Raw genomic sequence first — 17,862 nt, forward strand, 5'->3', positions numbered from 1 at the left:
ATTAGCTTTACTCAAATCATACAGTAGTTACTCTTTTCTGGTAAAAATCTTAAAAAGTAATAGTTCCTATAGGGAGTTGTAGACCAGAACCGAGATGTTTAACCACATAATTACATAACTAAATGGTTACCCAAGCAATATTTAATAAAGTAAATATCTTAGCATCATAAAATCTGGATAATTTTCATTTTTACAGGTTTTTTTTTTTTTTAGTACATTTTGACCACCAGGGTTATATTTAAAAGCAAGACCAAAAAAATTTACAAATAACAAAAGTTACATGATATATAGAGCTGGAATCATCTTATACATTAGAAAAATGAGGTTAAAAACGCTGGTGAGTTGAGCACAGGTTTCAGGATCTCAAGTCATAGAGCTCAGTGATTCTTCCACTATAACTATAATAAAAAGCTCCTTCATGGTCAAAAGGAGATAAATTAAAAGATTGTTTTCTGTTCAGTCATGGACTTAAATACTTAAGATAATACATTACAAGCATTTAATAGCAAACAATAAAAATATTTATTTACAAGTAAATGCAAGTTGACTACCATGCATGTGAAACAAGTTATTGTGGGCCCAGTGCACCAGGCACTCAAGGATTTGTTAAAAACAAATGTTAAAAATTAAAATAAAAACAAACTCTTATAAGACTTCCCCATTTAAAGTTACTTTACATTAAGAAAAATTTCAACAATTACTTATGAATTATTGATAATTTTTTAATGTAAAAAGAAGCAATATTATACAAAGCTCCTATTTTCATTCATGTTTCAGATTTTCTGAATGCTTATTCCTGGACTCTTTGTCAATATCCAATCCCTCTGATACAAGCAATAAAATAAGACACAAGGACCAGTACACCTTATTTTGTAAAGGTTCGTCTTTTAACAGTAACACTTATAAGAGTGTCATTCACTTAAAAACTCTGATCTATCTCTTCTTCCAGCTCTGCATTTCCTCTCCTATACAATTTCCAAAATTATGTTTTTTAATCCACTGAATCCAGTAAAAACAAACACTGAATGTACAACATGTATAACAGGCTCCCTTCTAAATTAAGATAGATAACAATACCATAAAACAGAGTAAGTGATGAAAGGTAATTCCAGACAGAGAGTAGCAGGAAAAAAGGGAATATGCTTAACTAACATCAATTATCAATGATGAGTTTGGCTAGTAGGCTAGATGATTACAAAGCACTTTCAAAGAGTAGGACAAAAATTCAAAACCATACATCCACTGAAGTTGTAAGCATATATATAAAATGAACATATGAAGGGAAAACATAGTCACAACACTCTCCAACATAAATTGCAGGAATATCTTTTTTGATCCATCTCCCAGAATAATGAAAATAACAAAAATAAACAAACGGGATCTACTTAAACTCAAAAGCTTTTACACGGCAAAGGAAACAAACAAAATGAGAAGCTGACCTACAGATTGGGAGAAAATATTTTATGGATGTCCTTCAAAAAACAAAAATAGAGCTACCATACGACCCTGCAATCCCCACTCCTGGGCATATACTCAAAAAAAAAAACCATGATCTGAAAGAATACATGCACCTCAAAGTTCACTGCAGAACTGTTTATAATAGCAAAGACATGGAAGCAACCAAAATGTCCATCAACAGAGGAATGGGTAAAGAAGATGTAGTGCATATCGATGACTGACTATTACTCAGGCATTAAAAAGAATGAAACAATGCAATCTGCAGGAACATGGATGGACCTAGAGATTGTCATAGTGAGTGAAATAAAGCAGACACAGAATGAGAAATATTGTATGACATCCCTTATATGTGGAATCTAAAAAGCAATGATACAAATGCACTTATTTACAAAGCTGAAACAGACTCACAGACTTAAGAGAAGAAACTTATGGTTGCCGGGGCGGGGGGGGGGCGGGGAGGGGATGCAGGGAAGGGATAGTTAGGGAGTTTGGGATGGATATGTACACACTGCTATATTTAAAATGGATAATAACAAAGACATGTTACATAGCATGTGGAACTCTGCTCAATGTTATGTTGCAGCCTGGGTGGGAGGGGAGTTTGGAGAATGGATTCATGTATATGTATGGCTGAGTTCCTTTGCTATCCACCTGAAACTATCACAAATTGTTAACTGGCTATACTCCAATATAAAACAAAAATATTAGAAAGTATATAAATATTTTTAAAGTAGAATTGATCAGTTTCACAAACCTAGCATCAGCAGTGCTACTGCATACCTAAATACCAATGGAAACCAGTGTATACTAATGTAGGCTCTGACCAGGAAGATCTATGAACTAAGTAGCTGGAATAAATCATCTTCCTAAGATCGCACATACCTAACTCTAACAAGTCCAGGAATCTGACAAAGGCTCACAAGTCTCTCCTTTAATATTATCAAAGCCTTAAAACAGTGCTTCTCAAACTTAAGCACTCACCAGAATCATTTGATTGAATCAAACAGATTGCTGAGCTCGCTCGACTGAATCAAACAATTTCTTACACAGCAGATCTGAAGTGGGGTCTGTGAACACATTCCGAAGTGATGCTGAACAACATTCTGAAAAACTCTGATCTAAATGCAAGTCTTCACTCTTTAAAGATTATAAAACTTGACTTACACCTAATGTGAAATAAGATGAACTTTTATTTCATCATAACTTTTATGAAATTCATGTATTGTTAAAATCCTCAGGTTTCAAATTATTTTCAAAGTAGTTAATGACAAACTAGTACATCTCAAAGTTCAGAGGCAACCCAAGCACCATCCTCCCTCCTTTGCTTGGAGCTCTCCAAGGTTCTGATAGCTTCTAAACCTAGCAGTTCTAAATGTTGTACCAATAGATCAAACAAATGTTAATTAAGTCAGAATTCTTGACTTTGCTTCTCTGAGATTTTCTACTGTTATAAGACTTGACCAGAGACCTCATTTACACTTTCTTCCCAATGTACAAAAAAAGAAAATGAAGTGCAAAAGGCTACTTTCTACAAGATAACATAGTGATCCAAATCCATCCACCAGCTGATTTATTCTAAAAAGTGTTCTAGGTTTGTATTATACTCAAGGGTATTCATTCCTGTAGTCTTTCTGCTGACAGCCAACAAATTACATTCCTCTCCCACTTTGAAGAATTAAATTTCATATAAACAACAAGTATTACTGGTGAAAATTGGTAGCAATGAGCTACTTTCATGGAACTACAGACCATGAAAATGAGTAAGGGGGTATTTTGAAACTTTCAGGTAGAGATTTTCATCATTTGAGAGGGAAAAGAGTCTAATGATATTAGAGAGGACCTAGGGGATGTGATCGGAGAAGGCAATGGCACCCCATTCCAGTACTCTTGCCTGGAAAATCCCATGGACGGAGGATCCTGGTGGGCTGCAGTCCATGGGGTCACAAAGAGTCGGACACGACTTAGCGACTTCACTTTCACTTTTCACTTTCATGCACTGGAGAAGGAAATGGCAACCCACTCCAGTGTTCTTGCCTGAAGAATCCCAGGGGCAGGGGAGCCTGGTGGGCTGCTGTCTGTGGGGTCACACAGAGTCGGACACGACTGAAGCAACTTAGCAGCAGCAGTGCAGCGGATGCGATAGTTGATTTTTTTTAAAAAGTCAGGTGTATCAAGATAATGATCCTTTTATTCTCTCTCAAATTATGCTTTTTCTTAGTCTTCTCTTATCTCTTCCTTCAGATTCTTCCTCCCTTGTTTTCTAATAACTCAAGAGACAACTGGACAAGTAACAGTTCAGGACATGAGAATGCTAATGAATCCTAAACATATGAAAAGAACCTCAACCTTATTTATAAGAAATCTAAATTAAAACTACACTGAGAAATCAGAATAAAGTCTGTGTGTTAGATAATACGGGATGAGAAGCATATAGGAACACTTTGAACTACTGTCACAACCGTCCTGTAAAAACTTTTTCCAAAATCAAAAGTTTATTAAAAAAAAAAAAAACTACATTGAGGTGTATTATATAGTACCTACTGAACTGCTAAAATCAGAAAACTCAAAAGCAGTCTTTTGACAAGGATATGGGGAAATAAGCTCTTTCATACCTTGCGAGAAGACATCCAAAATAGTATTAACCCTTACAGAGAGCAATTTGACAAATTCTGTAAAGAAAAGGTATAATCATACCTTTATGAAATTCTTTATATTCATCATCATTCACTAAGTCACTAACCGTAATAACAGAAGACTAGAAACAATTCAAGTTTCCTTCCATAAGAAACTGGATAATTAACTGGCACATCTCAAACACAAAGAACTATTTATGCAGCAGCAAAAAGGAGTGGGAACACACTCTACATGCTAATAAAGGATAATTCCCAGACTACACTCTCACACACAAACACACAACATATGCTAGAGAGTACATACAGCATGCTAAATTTTGTGGAAGAAGGGGTATAAAAATATAATTTCCTATGTATGTGAATCTATATTACAAACTCCTAAAAAATAGACAGGCTAATAAAAGTGGTTACTTATAAAGGGAAGGTGACTCAGAGTAGAGAGTAGATAAGGATGAGGTTGTTTTTGTATATCTTTTATTTTGGAAACTTCTAAATGCATTATCCATTTAAAAATAAAAATCATGTTACTCCATGACTCTAAAAATAATGTTGTGTTCTAATAAAATATTCTGGGTCAGTGAACCCTATGTACTGATATTCTCCCTCAGATTCTTCAATTCAAACCTCTTATCTTTCTCATTCATTTTCAGTCAATCTTTCAACCAGTACAGTACATCAGCAAAAAACATCACTCAAGACCTCTGGGTTCATACAGTATCTTGGCTTAATCAGTACAAACTAATTCTAAAATTATATGTAATAAATGAGTAAGAACACACATTCTATTAATATCTAATAGTGTAAAATAATAAATAAGTCACAGAAAAAAAACGTATGTCTCTAGCCCACTAAATGGATAGGAACTTGAGAAATTAAACAGCAGTATTCTTATAAACAGACTTGTTTTAATGTTAGCAAAATATTAACTGGACTAGAAAATAAACTCAATATACAGAAGATATCATAAAGATTTAAAACAGAAATCTTAATAGACCTGAAAAAAATCCAAATATATAAACACGAGTCAGAGACAAAGGAATAATTTCCTTTACAAAAAGAGATTCTTTAAAGAAGATGTCACCAAATATTCTTTTCAAAAATCATCCCTATGGTAGATACAAAATACCATATTTTACTCTTTAAAAATATAAATTTATTTAATTGGAGGATAATTACTTTACAATATTGTATTGGTTTTGCCATACATCAACATGAATCCACCACAGGTATACATGTGTTCCCCATCCTGAACCCCGCTCCCACCTCCCTCCATGAACCATCCCTCTCGGTCATCCCAGTGCACCAGCCCAAAGCATCCTGTATCCTGCATCGAACCTGGACTGGTGATTCGTTTCATATATGGTATTATACATGTTTCAATGCCATTCTCCCAAATCCCACCCTCTCCCTCTCCATTCCATATACATGCGTTAGCATACTGTATTGGTGTTTTTCTTTCTGGCTTACTTCGGCTCCAGTTTCATCCACATCATTAGAACTGATTCAAATGTATTCTTTTTAATGGCTGAGTAATACTCCATTGTGTATATGTACCACAGCTTTCTTATCCATTCGTCTGCTGATGGACATCTAGGTTGCTTCCATGTCCTGGGTATTATAAACAGTGTTGCGATGAACATTGGGGTACATGTGTCTCTTTCAATTCTGGTTTCCTCAGTGTGTATGCCCAGCAGTGGGATTGCTGGGTCATAAGGCAGTTCTATTCCCAGTTTTTTAAGGAATCTCCACACTGTTCTCCATAGTGGCTATACTAGTTTGCATTCCCACCAACAGTGTAAAAGGGTTCCCTTTTCTCTACACCCTCTCCAGCATTTATTGGTTGTAGACTTTTGGATTGCAGCCATCCTGACTGGCGTGAAATGGTACCTCATTGTGGTTTTGATTTGCATTTCTCTGATAATGAGTGATGTTGAGCATCTTTCCATGTGTTTGTTAGCCATCTGTATGTCTTCTTTGGAGAAATGTCTGTTTAGTTGTTTGGCCCATTTTTTGATTGGGTTGTTTATTTTTCTGGAATTGAGCTGCAGGAGTTGCTTGTATATTTTTGAGATTAGTTCTTTGTCAGTTGCTTCATTTGCTATTATTATCTCCCATTCTGAAGGTTGTCTTTTCACCTTGCTTATAGTTTCCTTTGTTGTACAGAAGCTTTTAATTTTAATTAGGTCCTATTTGTTTATTTTTGCTTTTATTTCCAGTATTCTGGGAGGTGGGTCATAGAGGATCCTGCTGTGAATTATGTCAGAGAGTGCTTTGCCTCTGTTCTCCTCTAGGAGTTTTATAGTTTCTGGTCTTACGTTTAGATCTTTAATCCATTCAGAGTTTATTTTTGTGTATGGTATTAGAAAGTGTTCTAGTTTCATTCTTTTACAAGTGGTTGACCAGTTTTCCCAGCACCACTTGTTAAAGAGATTGTCTTTTCTCCATTGTATATTCTTGCCTCCTTTGGCAAAGATAAGGTGTCCATAGGTGTGCAATTTATCTCTGGGCTTTCTATTTTGTTCCACTGATCTATAGTTCTGTCTTTGTGCCAGCACCATACTGTCTTGATGACTGTGGCTTTGTAGTAGAGCCTGAAGTCAGGCAGGTTGATTCTTCCAGTTTCATTCTTCTTTCTGAAGATTGCTTTGCCTATTTGAGGTTTTTTGTATTTCCATACAAATTGTGAAATTATTTGTTCTAGCTCTGTGAAAAATACCATTGGTAGCTTGACAGGGATTGCATTGAATCTATAGATTGCTTTGGGTAGTATACTCATTTTCACTATATTGATTCTTCTGATCCATGAACATGGTATATTTCTCCATCTATTAGTGTCCTCTTACCTCAATATAATAAAAGTTATATATGACAAACCCACAGCAAACGTTATCCTCAATGGTGAAAAATTAAAAGCATTTCCCCTGAAGTCAGGAACAAGACAAGGGTGCCCACTCTCACCACTACTATTCAACATAGTTTTGGAAGTTTTGGCCACAGCAATCAGAGCAGGAAAAGAAAGAAAAGGAATCCAAATTGGAAAAGAAGAAGTAAAACTCTCACTGTTTGCAGATGACATGATCCTCTACATAGAAAACCCTACAGACTCCACCAGAAAACTACTAGAACTAATCAATGAATATAGTAAAGTTGAAGGATATAAAATCAACACATAGAAATCCCTTGCATTCCTATACACTAATAATGAGAAAATAGAGAAATTAAGGAAACAATTTCATTCACCATTGCAACAAAAAGAATAAAATACTTAGGAATATATCTACCTAAAGAAACTAAAGACCTATATATAGAAAACTATAAAACACTGGTGAAAGAAATCAAAGAGGACCATATTTTAAACTATAGATTTTAGATTTTAAAACATACCGTAATAACACAATAATCAAAACAATATGGTACTGACATAAAGACCAGTGGAACAAGGAACCAGGAAATAAACTGTCATGTAATATGTGACCAAATGATCAAAATGGGTGCCAAGACGCAATGGAGAAAGGATAGTCCTTCAATAAACAGTGTTGGGAAAACTAGAAATCCACATGCAAAAGATGAAGATGGATCCTTATCTAACATCATATACAAATATCACCTTGAAACTCCTAGAAGAAACAGAGGATGAAAACTTTGTGACCCTGGATTTGTCTATGATTTCTTGAATATGATACCAATAGCATAGGCTCCAAAAGCAAAAAGAGACAAATGGGACTGCATCAAACTTAAAAAAGTTCTGCACAGCAAAGAAAACAAGCAAAGGAAGAGTGAAAACACAGAGAAAATATCTGCTAACCATATCTCTGATAAGGGGTTAACAACCAGAATATATAAACAACTCCAGTAACTTAAACAAAACACTAAAAACAGACTTTAAAAATGGGCAAAGGATCTGAACAGACAATTCACCAAAAAAGATATACAAACAGCCAACAAGCATACTAAAAGATGCTCAATATTAACTAAACATTAGAGAAATATAACTTAAGACTATAAGGAGAAGTCATCTTACCCTCACTAGGATGGCTACTATTAAAATATAACAAAACATAAAAGAATTACACTTGGTGTGAGAGTGGAGAAATTGGAACCCTTGTGCACTGTTGATATGATGATAAAACAGGTGTTCCCACTGTGTAAAACAAAATGTTCCTCAAAAGTTACAAGTAGAACTACCATGTGATCCAGCAACCATCAGTTCAGTTCAGTTTAGTCGCTCAGTCATGTCCAACTCTTTGTGACCCCATGAACCACAGGACACCAGGCCTCCCCATCCATCACCAACTCTCAGAGTTCACTCAAACTCATGTCCATCGCATCGGTGATGCCATCCAGCCATCTCACCCTCTGTCGTCCCCTTCTCCTCCTGCCCCCAGTCCCTCCCAGGATCAGGGTTTTTAAAATGAGTCAGCTCTTCACATGAGGTGGCCAAAGTATTGGAGTTTCAGCTTCAACATCAGTCCTTCCAATGAACACCTAGGACTGATCTCCTTTAGGATGGATTAGTTGAATCTCCTTGCAGTCCAAGGGACTCTCAAGAGTCTTCTCCAACACCACAGTTCAAAAGCATCAATTCTTTGGTGCTCAGCTTTCTTTATAGTCCAACTCTCACATCTATACATGACTATTGGAAAAACCATAGCCTTGACTAGAAAGACCTTTATTGACAAAGTAATGTCTCTGCTTTTTAATATGCTGTCTAGGTTGGTCATAACTTTTCTTCCAAGGAGTAAGTGTCTTAATTTCATGGCTGCAGTCACCATTTGCAGTGATTTTGGAGCCCCCCAAAATAAAGTCAGCCACTGTTTCCACTGTTTCCCCATCTATTTCCCATGAAGTGATGGGACCAGATGCCATGATCCAAGACCAAGTGGGATTTATCATAGGTATGAAAAGTTGGAAAAGATCAATGAATGTAATCTATCACATCCACAAAGAAAAAATAAAAACTGTTTCAACAGATGCAGAAAAACCATTTAACAAAATCCAACACCCATTCATGATAAAAACTGACAGCAAACTAGGAATATAGGAAAATTTCCTCAACTTGATAAAGAACATCTACAAAAACCTTACAGCAAGCTTCTTACTTGGCAGTATGAAACTAAGAGCTTTCCTACAAGATCAGAAACAATGCAAGGATGATGTTCCCTCTCACCACTGCTTTTCAACACGTACTGGAAACGCCAGCTAATACTTAAGACAAAAAAAATAACTTTGCCCCCAGATGACAAGATTGTCTACAGGTGTTAATACAGTCTATGAAAGAACTGACCAAAACCTCCTGGAACTAAGTGATTATAGCATGGTTGCAGAACACACAATTAATACACAAAATCAATCACTTTCCTATATACTGCAATGAGAAAGTGAAATTTGAAACTAAAAACACAAAACCATTTATATTAGCACCCCCAAAAAATGATACATTAAGATACAAATCTAACAAAATACGTAAAGTTCTACATGTGGAGAACAACAAAACTCTGGTGAAACATTATCAAAGAATTAAATAAACAGAAGGAGAGTCATGGTTATTGGAAGGAAGACTTAATTTGGTTAACCTAACAGTTTCTCCCAACTTGATCTAAAGGTTCAATGAAATCTCAATCAAAATTACAGAATGCCATTCTGTGTATTAATCAGTACTGACAAAGTGATTCTTAAGTTTATATGAAGCAAAAAAAATTCAAAATAGTCAACATAATATTGAAGAATAAAGTCAGAGGACTGATTTCAAGATTTACTGTGAAGCCACACTAATTCAGACAGTGTGCTACTGACCAAAAAATAGACAAAAAGATCAGTGAAAGAGACTAGAGGGCCCAGAAATAGATCCATATGAATCCAGTCAATTAACCTTTGACAAAAGAAGCAAAGACGATTGAAAGGAAAAAGAATAATCTTTTCAACAAACAGCGCTGAGGCAATTGGACATCCATATTTAAAATGATCAATCTAGGCACAGATCTTACACCTTTCACAAAAGTTAACTCAAAATGAACCACAGACCTAAATGTAAATCCACTGACCTATAAAACTACTAGAAAGTAACATAGGAGAAAACCTACATGATATCACATTTGGTGATGAGATTTTAGAAATATTACCAAAAGCAAAATCCATGAAAGAAAAATAATTAAGCTGGACCTCCTGCTCTAGGAAAGATACTATTAAAGGAATGAAAAGACAAGTCACAGACGGGGAGAAAATCTTTTCAAAACTCAGATCTGATAAAATACTCAAAAATATATACACAACACTTAAAATTCAACAATAAGAAAACAAAGAATCCAACTTTAAAATGGGTAAAGATACAGACACTTCACCCAGGAAGATATACAAACACAATTAATCATATGAAAAGGTACTCAACACCCTAGGTTATTAGAGAATGAGATACCATTACATCCTATTAGAATGGCTAAAATTCTAAAACTGACAACACCAAAAGCTGACGAGGATACAGAGCAACAGGAACTCTCCTTCACTGCTAGTAAAAATGAAAAATGAGAAATGAAATAGCCACTTCGGAAGTAGTCAGTGTGGCAGCTTCTTACAAAGCTAACACTGCCTTACTGTATGATCCAAAAACTGTGCTCCAAGGTGTTTGCCCAAAAGAGTTGAAAACTTAACGTCTACATGAAAAATGAAGACAGAGACTTTTCATAATTTTTTAAAATTGGAAGCAACTAACAAGTCCTTCAATAGGTAAATGAATAAACAAACACTGAATTATCCATATAATGGAACATTATTCAATAATTAAAAAGAGAACTATCAAGTCAAAAAAACAGAGAAGAACCTGAAATACATCATGGTAAGTGAAAGAAACCAGTCTGAAAAGCCCATGTCATGTGTAATTTCACTTAAATTACAATTTGGAAAGCAAAACTATAGAAAGAGCAGAAAGATGAGTGGTTGCCAGGGATCTGGAGGAATGAATAGGTGAAAATACAGAAGGTTTTTTATGGTAATTCAACTATTCTGTAGGATAATGTAATGATGGATCTATGATATGGATTTTTAAAAATTCATCACAACTGTACAAAACAAACAGCAAACAGTTACAAGAACTATGGACTTTAGTTAATAAGGTACTGACTACGTTACTGTAACAAATGTACCATACTAATCCAAGATAGTAATAGGGGAAATTGTGTGTGTATGTGTGTAGGAGGTAGTATGTGGGAATTTGCTATATTATCTGCTCAATTTTCTGTAAATCTACAAATTTTAAAAGATTATCAATCCAATACAAAATGTGTAAAGGACCTGAATAGACATTTGTCCAACAAAGATACATGAATAGCTAACAGATACTCAGCCTCACTAATTATTAGGGAAATGCAAATCAAAACCACAAGATATCATCTCATGCCTGTCAGAATGATTAGCATCAGAAAGACAAGAGACAACAAATGTTGGTGAGTACGTGGAGCCCTTGTGCACTGTAGGTGGGAATGCAAATTAATTCAACCACTTTGTGAAACAGTATGGAGTTTTCTCAAAAAATTAAAAATAGAACTACAATCTGATTTAGCAACCCCACTTCTTGAAATATGGCCAAAGGAAATGAGAAAACTACGTTAAGAGATATATGATGCGACACCCCCCACCTACCCCCACCACGTTCATAGCAGCATTACTTACAGTAGCCAAGACACAGCAACAACCTACGTGCCTAACAGTAAGTGAATGAAGGAGTTATGGTACATGTATATAATGGAATAACATTCAGCCACTAAAAAAACAAGAAGTCCAGCCCATTTACGGGCATTACAGATGGACTCTGAGGGCATTATGCTAACTGAACTGAGTCAGACAGACAAAGGCAAATACTTTATGATCTCACAAGGGGATATAAAAAAAATTTATACCCCCTACCATCCCAAACTCATAGAACGAGAGATTATATTGTGGTTACTAGAGATGGGAGGTTGGGAGAGGGAGAAGTGGATGAACGTAGTCAAAAGGTACAAACTCCCAGTTTTAAGCACTGGGGATGTAAGGTACAACATGATGACCATAGTTAACATAGCTAATATGTTACATATGAAAGTTGTTAAGAGAGTAAATCCTGAGTTCACATCACAGGAAAAAATATTTTTATTCCTTTCCTTTTTCTGTATATGAAGTGATAAATGTGCTTCCCTGGTGGCTCAGACGGTAAAGCGTCTGCCTGCAGTGCAGGAGACCCAGGTTCGATTCCTGGGTCGGGAACATCCTCTGGAGAAGGAAATGGCAATCCACTCCAGCACTCTTGCCTGGAAAATCCCATGGACGGAGGAGCCTGATAGGCTACAGTCCAAGGGGTCGCAAAGAGTCGGACACGACTGAGTGACTTCACTTCTTCAAATTCATTCTAGTAGTCATTTCAAATCTGATGCTAGGAAAGACTGACGGAAGAAGGGGACAACAGAGGATGAGATGGTTGTATGGCATCACCGACTCTATGGACATGAGCTTGGGCAAATGCCAGGAGATGGTGAAGGACAGGGAAACCTGGCATGCTGCAGTCCATGGGGTCTCAAAGTGTCAAACATGACTTAGCAACTGAACAACAACAAATCATTTCAAAAGATGTGTAGGGAAAATCATTATGCTGTACACCTTTAACTTATACAGTGCTGTATGTCAGTTATATCTCAACAAAGCTGGGGAAGAAAAAAAAGCATGTATTCTGGAATCTGTCTGCCTGGTTCAAATTTTGGATCCCCTACTTACAAGGTCTTTGAAGCATGCTCTTAAAACATTTTTTATGGCTAAGTAGCATTTCATTGTGTATGTGTCTACCACATCTTTTTTATCCATTCACCTATTTATGGACACTTAGGTTGCTTTCGTATCTTGGCAGCTGTAATACCGCTACAAACGATAGGGTACATGTATCTTTTCGAATTAGTGTTGCTTTTCTCAGATATACACCCGGAAGTGGAACTGTTGAAATAGTAGTTCTATTTTTAGTTTTGTGAGAAACCTCCATACTGTTCTCCACAATGGCTGCACCAAGGTACATCCCCACTCACAATGTACAAAGGTTCCTTTTCCTCAATATCCTCAGCAATGTTTTTTTTTTTTTTTAATTTTAAATGACAGCCATTCTGACCTGTGCAAGGTGATATCCCATTGTGGTTTTGATTCACATTTCCCTTATGATTAGTTATGTTGAGCATCTTTTCACATGCCTGTTGGTCATCTGCACATCCTCCTTGGAAAAATGTCTATTCAGTCCTGCCCATTTTTAAATCAGGTTTTTTTTTTACGTTGAGTTACATGAGCTGTTTATATATGTTGGATATTAATTCCTTATCAGTCTTATCGTTTGCAAACATTTTCTCCCATTCAGTAAGTTGTCTTTTCATTTTGACAATGGTTTCCTTTGCTGTGTAAAAGCTTTTACATTCAATTAGGTCCCATTTGTTTTTGTTTCTTTTAGGAGATACATCCAAGAAAATATGTTGCAATTCATGTCAAACAGTGTTCTATGTTTTCCTCTAGGAGTTTTATACTATCCAGTCTTACATTTAATCCATTCTTAGTTTTGTTTATGGTGTTAAAGAATGTTACAATTTCTTTTACAGGCAGCTGTCCAATTTTCCAAGCACCACTTACTGAAGAGACTGTTTTTTCTCCATTCTTTCCTTTGTTGCCAATTAACTGACCATAAGCAAGTGGGTTTATTTCTGGGCTATCTTGCTCCCCACTGATCTATGGCTGTTTTGTGCCAGTATCACAGTGTTTGATTACTCTAGCTTTGTAGTATAGTCTGAAGCCAGGGAGCATGATTCCTATAATCTTCTGAAGATTGATTTGGCTATTTGGGGTTTTTTGTATTTCCACACAAATTTTAAAAGTATTTGTTCTAGTTCTGTGAAAAACACCTGTGGTATTTTTCATAAGTGGACCTAAGAAAAGGCACACAAGCCCAAGGGGCATGCTCCTTATACTCAAGACTTCTCTTTCACCTCTAGACTGTCAAATGATTATGCTGCTTTCCCAAATACCTGTCATTACTCATTATTTAATATTTTCTAAGTTTTAGGGCTCTTCACCCCTTCCTGGATTAGTACTTACCCAGATACTATTCTACCGTTTCAGAACTAGTGCCCATACTCACAGCTTTATCCAAAGTAAGAGGCTCAGCACAAGTACAGGCTTCCTCAGAGAAGACATGAAGATCTTTAAAGACAGCTAGTCTGAATGTAGGTTGCCCTCGTGGCCTGACCTTGCTCATTGCCCTCAGTATCTTTCTAACCACCTCCACCTGGAATCTAGCTTCACCCGGAACATGTTCTCCACAAATCTGATATAACCACTTCTGTACTTCTGGCATGGCTTTTCTGGTATTTAATTGTGTGATATCACTTCTGTTCAATCTGATTTCTTAACAGATATCCAGTCTAAAAAAATGGATTTTTAAAATAAGAAATGATGTTCCTAGAATGTATCTTTTTCACTGAAAAGTTTTATTGTACAAACCAAACAATGTTCATTTGGGATATTTTTCAACTCTTTCCAATCAAAACATATTTGCCCTATGAAGGCAAACAGTCAGTTATCATTATTTTTGTTTAATGAGGAGAACAGCAAAAAACAATTCACTGGATGTTAGATCAGCATCTGTCTCACTCTTGCTGAAAACGTAGTAGAATAAACAATCCACATATACTAAACACGTGTAATTTTTCTTCTTTTCTAAGTAAAGACTTGACAATGATCAGCTTCACTGAACTGAGGAGTCAGTTTCAAGTGTACTAATGTGTACAGCAGTGTACACACACAGACTGGTACCTTCCCAGGACTTCAGATGTGGGCTGCAGACACAAACAGTAGAATTCAATTTCCTTTGAGTGGGTTCATCTCCCTGCCTGACAGCTAACAAAGGGTGCTATCCCACCAATCCTTTCTCCTGGACTCTTTCAGCCAAGAAACAGGTGACATTCTACTTACCTGTGTTTGTGGGATCAATGCACTGAGAAGGCTAAGTAAACCTTCATTTCAAAACATGCAAAGGAGTCCTGATTCAAAGAGGCATTTAATTGAGTTCAAAACAGGATATAACTTCAGAATACTTAGGAAACAGTATCTCAAGTTCCTTCATATTCTAAAATTCCAAGATACTGTAAAATATTACATTAAATGAAAGGAATAATGGGAATTCAAAATAAAGAATTTACTGCAATGTAAACAAAGTCATTTCCTTAAGAGGAAAAATTTGGATCTTGAATTTAATAAGTTTTTAAACTCCATAGTGAATGAAGAATTTTAACACTGGGTTAAGGTACCCAAAGTAAATCCGTTATAACAGTAAGTAAAATGGAAGTAGTATTTTCTACATATGTCACACAACTGACCAATACGTAGAATTAGCCGAAATGAGGAACAGTTTGAGTATCTTGGGTCATCAAAGACTATATGCCACCAAAATGCTTTCAACCTGGTCAAAATACCACAATGTGTTGTGATTAAGTTCTCCAGAATACTAACACAGGTTACTAAGGAGAACTATTATCAAAGGGGACAGGAAAGAATATCATCAGGTTTATCTCACATCCACACCACACTGCAGTCATTCCACTCCTAACTCCTAAGCAAACACTTTTTGTCTTAAAATGACATAATGACATTGTTGGTGAATAACTGAGGTCAATTCTTGACTTGGATTCACACAGCAGGTCTCTCAATTTTACTGTACATGTCAATAATTTTATTCTTATATTATTAATTCTGTATACAATTTTGAGTCCTATAAGATCCATGTCTCAAAAATGTCAAGATGTGTATGCTTTTATTTTCACCATTCATTCATGATTTACTTGGCAAAATATTAAACTTCATACCTAGTCATATGCTAGGTACTACAGGAGGCAGTAAAATTAAGAGGGAAAAAAAAAGTCCCTTCTCTCAATGAGCCTTATAACTTGTGAAGCAACAGAGGGCAAACAATTACAACTAAGGTGGTTGATGCCACAATGAGGGTGTACACATGACAAGAGGGCTTGAGGTAAACACTGTCAGGAACTCTGCTTAAAGGGGTTAGGAAAAGGCTCTTAAAGGTGGTCCTGGAGATGAGCCTTGGAGAATAAACTGTACTTTAACAACGGGACAAGAGAAGTAAAGGGCTATGTAAAGACCTGAATGAGAAAATAAGGGATGAATCATAGAACTAAAAGGACTTATCATTGTGGCTGAAAGTGTGAAGAGTTAGAGGAATTGGTGTGGGGGGAGGTTGCGTGTGCTGTGTATTGAGATTGTGGTGTGGGACTGTATGGTGAATGAGATGCGGCATCTGTTCCCAAAGAACTTACAGTTTAGAGGAGGAACAGACTGTCAACAGTTCATTTCAGGGACAGGCTGATGTCACGGTGGAAGAACACACAGCAAACTGTGACTAGACAGGCACAAAGGAGGGCCTTAAACATCACACAGCTAAGTTAGAATTTTATCCTATAGGCAACAGTAAGTCTTGGAAACATTCTAAATGGGTACCAATCACAAAAGTGGCAATGTGGATGACGGACGGACTGGAAGGTACAAAGACTAAAGCAGAGCCACCAAGGAAGCCCAATAGTAGGCAAAAAGGCATGCAAATAATGCAGTATACATTTGATGAAAATTATATATACACTGAAAATGACAATAGAAGACTACATAAAAACCTGAGGAAACTAAAATATAAATAGAAAAGGCAGGAAAAAACTGTGTAGCACAATTTAGTATAGAATAGTATATATAAAATATATATGCTAATAGACTCAACAAGAAAAAAGGAAATAGCTAAAATAATTTTCTATTATTTTTATTCCATTTATTACAGCAATAGAATAAAATGAAATGGAGAAAAAACAACACAAGATTAATATTTATTGTATCTATTGGGTCTGACCCAGATGGGTTACATCCAATTTCTGGTTCTTGGTTGCCAAGAATGGGTTTTACAAATGGTCCTACTGTCCAGCTATACTGTTATTAAAATACAAAAAAAGGAGGAGTGGGGACATGTTGGCTTAAAAAATGCTTAAAATTTCTATTATGAACAGCTATCTCATTCCTGATACAAAGACAAGGAAAATTCAACAAGCTAAGGGATTCAAAGTCAAAGACACAGAGAAAACAAATCACACAAATAATTTTTGCAAATGTGTTTCTCTTGAATGCTTAGGGGAAGAGTCTCTGAAAAATGGTTCTGACACCTAAAGGCTTTTAAGCCATTTAAAAACAACTGAACCAGTCAACAAACATGCCATTTTATTGAGCATTTATAAGCCATGCACTTGACTCTAAAGATACAAAGGGAAAATAAAACATAGTCCCTGCCATCAAGGGGCTCACAATCTAAAAGGAAAAAAAGAATGGTTACAAATAATCACAATAAAGTCTGGTGAGTCCTCTGACAGAGGTACATACAAGCTACTGAGATGAAGCAAAGGAGAGGTAGAATGAGAAATCAGGCTTAAGTGGCAAAAAGGCGTTCGAAGATCTTAAGCTATAGAAAAGGAAAGAAGACTTACAGCACATGCAAGGAAATGTGAAATGTGAAACAAGGCAAACGTGGATAATTTTATTCCCTACAGTATGAAGTGGGAGGGAAAGAGCACCTGGAAATGAGGTTAAAGAGGGAAGCAGGTAACAGATTACAAAGGGCCTTGCATTCAAATCAGAGACTTTGGCTATTATTGCATTCTCAATTACAAGATGCACCATTACTTTATGAACTGCAAAAAGAAAAAGAAAAAGCTTTATATTTAAATTTATGTAA

General features: G+C 36.0%; 1 protein-coding gene and 1 non-coding gene across 3 annotated transcripts in view; one reads left to right on the plus strand and one right to left on the minus strand.

Annotated features, from left to right (window-relative positions):
• EPC2 (enhancer of polycomb homolog 2) overlaps window positions 1–17,862 on the minus strand; it is a 129,252-nt gene that overhangs the window by 55,710 nt on the left and 55,680 nt on the right. The window lies entirely within an intron of this gene.
• On the plus strand, window positions 12,252–12,323 carry TRNAC-GCA (transfer RNA cysteine (anticodon GCA)). The gene has a single exon. It is a non-coding gene; the product is annotated as a tRNA-Cys (tRNA).

Source organism: Budorcas taxicolor, chromosome 2 (assembly GCF_023091745.1).
Source record: "Budorcas taxicolor isolate Tak-1 chromosome 2, Takin1.1, whole genome shotgun sequence".
In the NCBI taxonomy this organism is placed as follows: domain Eukaryota; kingdom Metazoa; phylum Chordata; class Mammalia; order Artiodactyla; family Bovidae; genus Budorcas; species Budorcas taxicolor.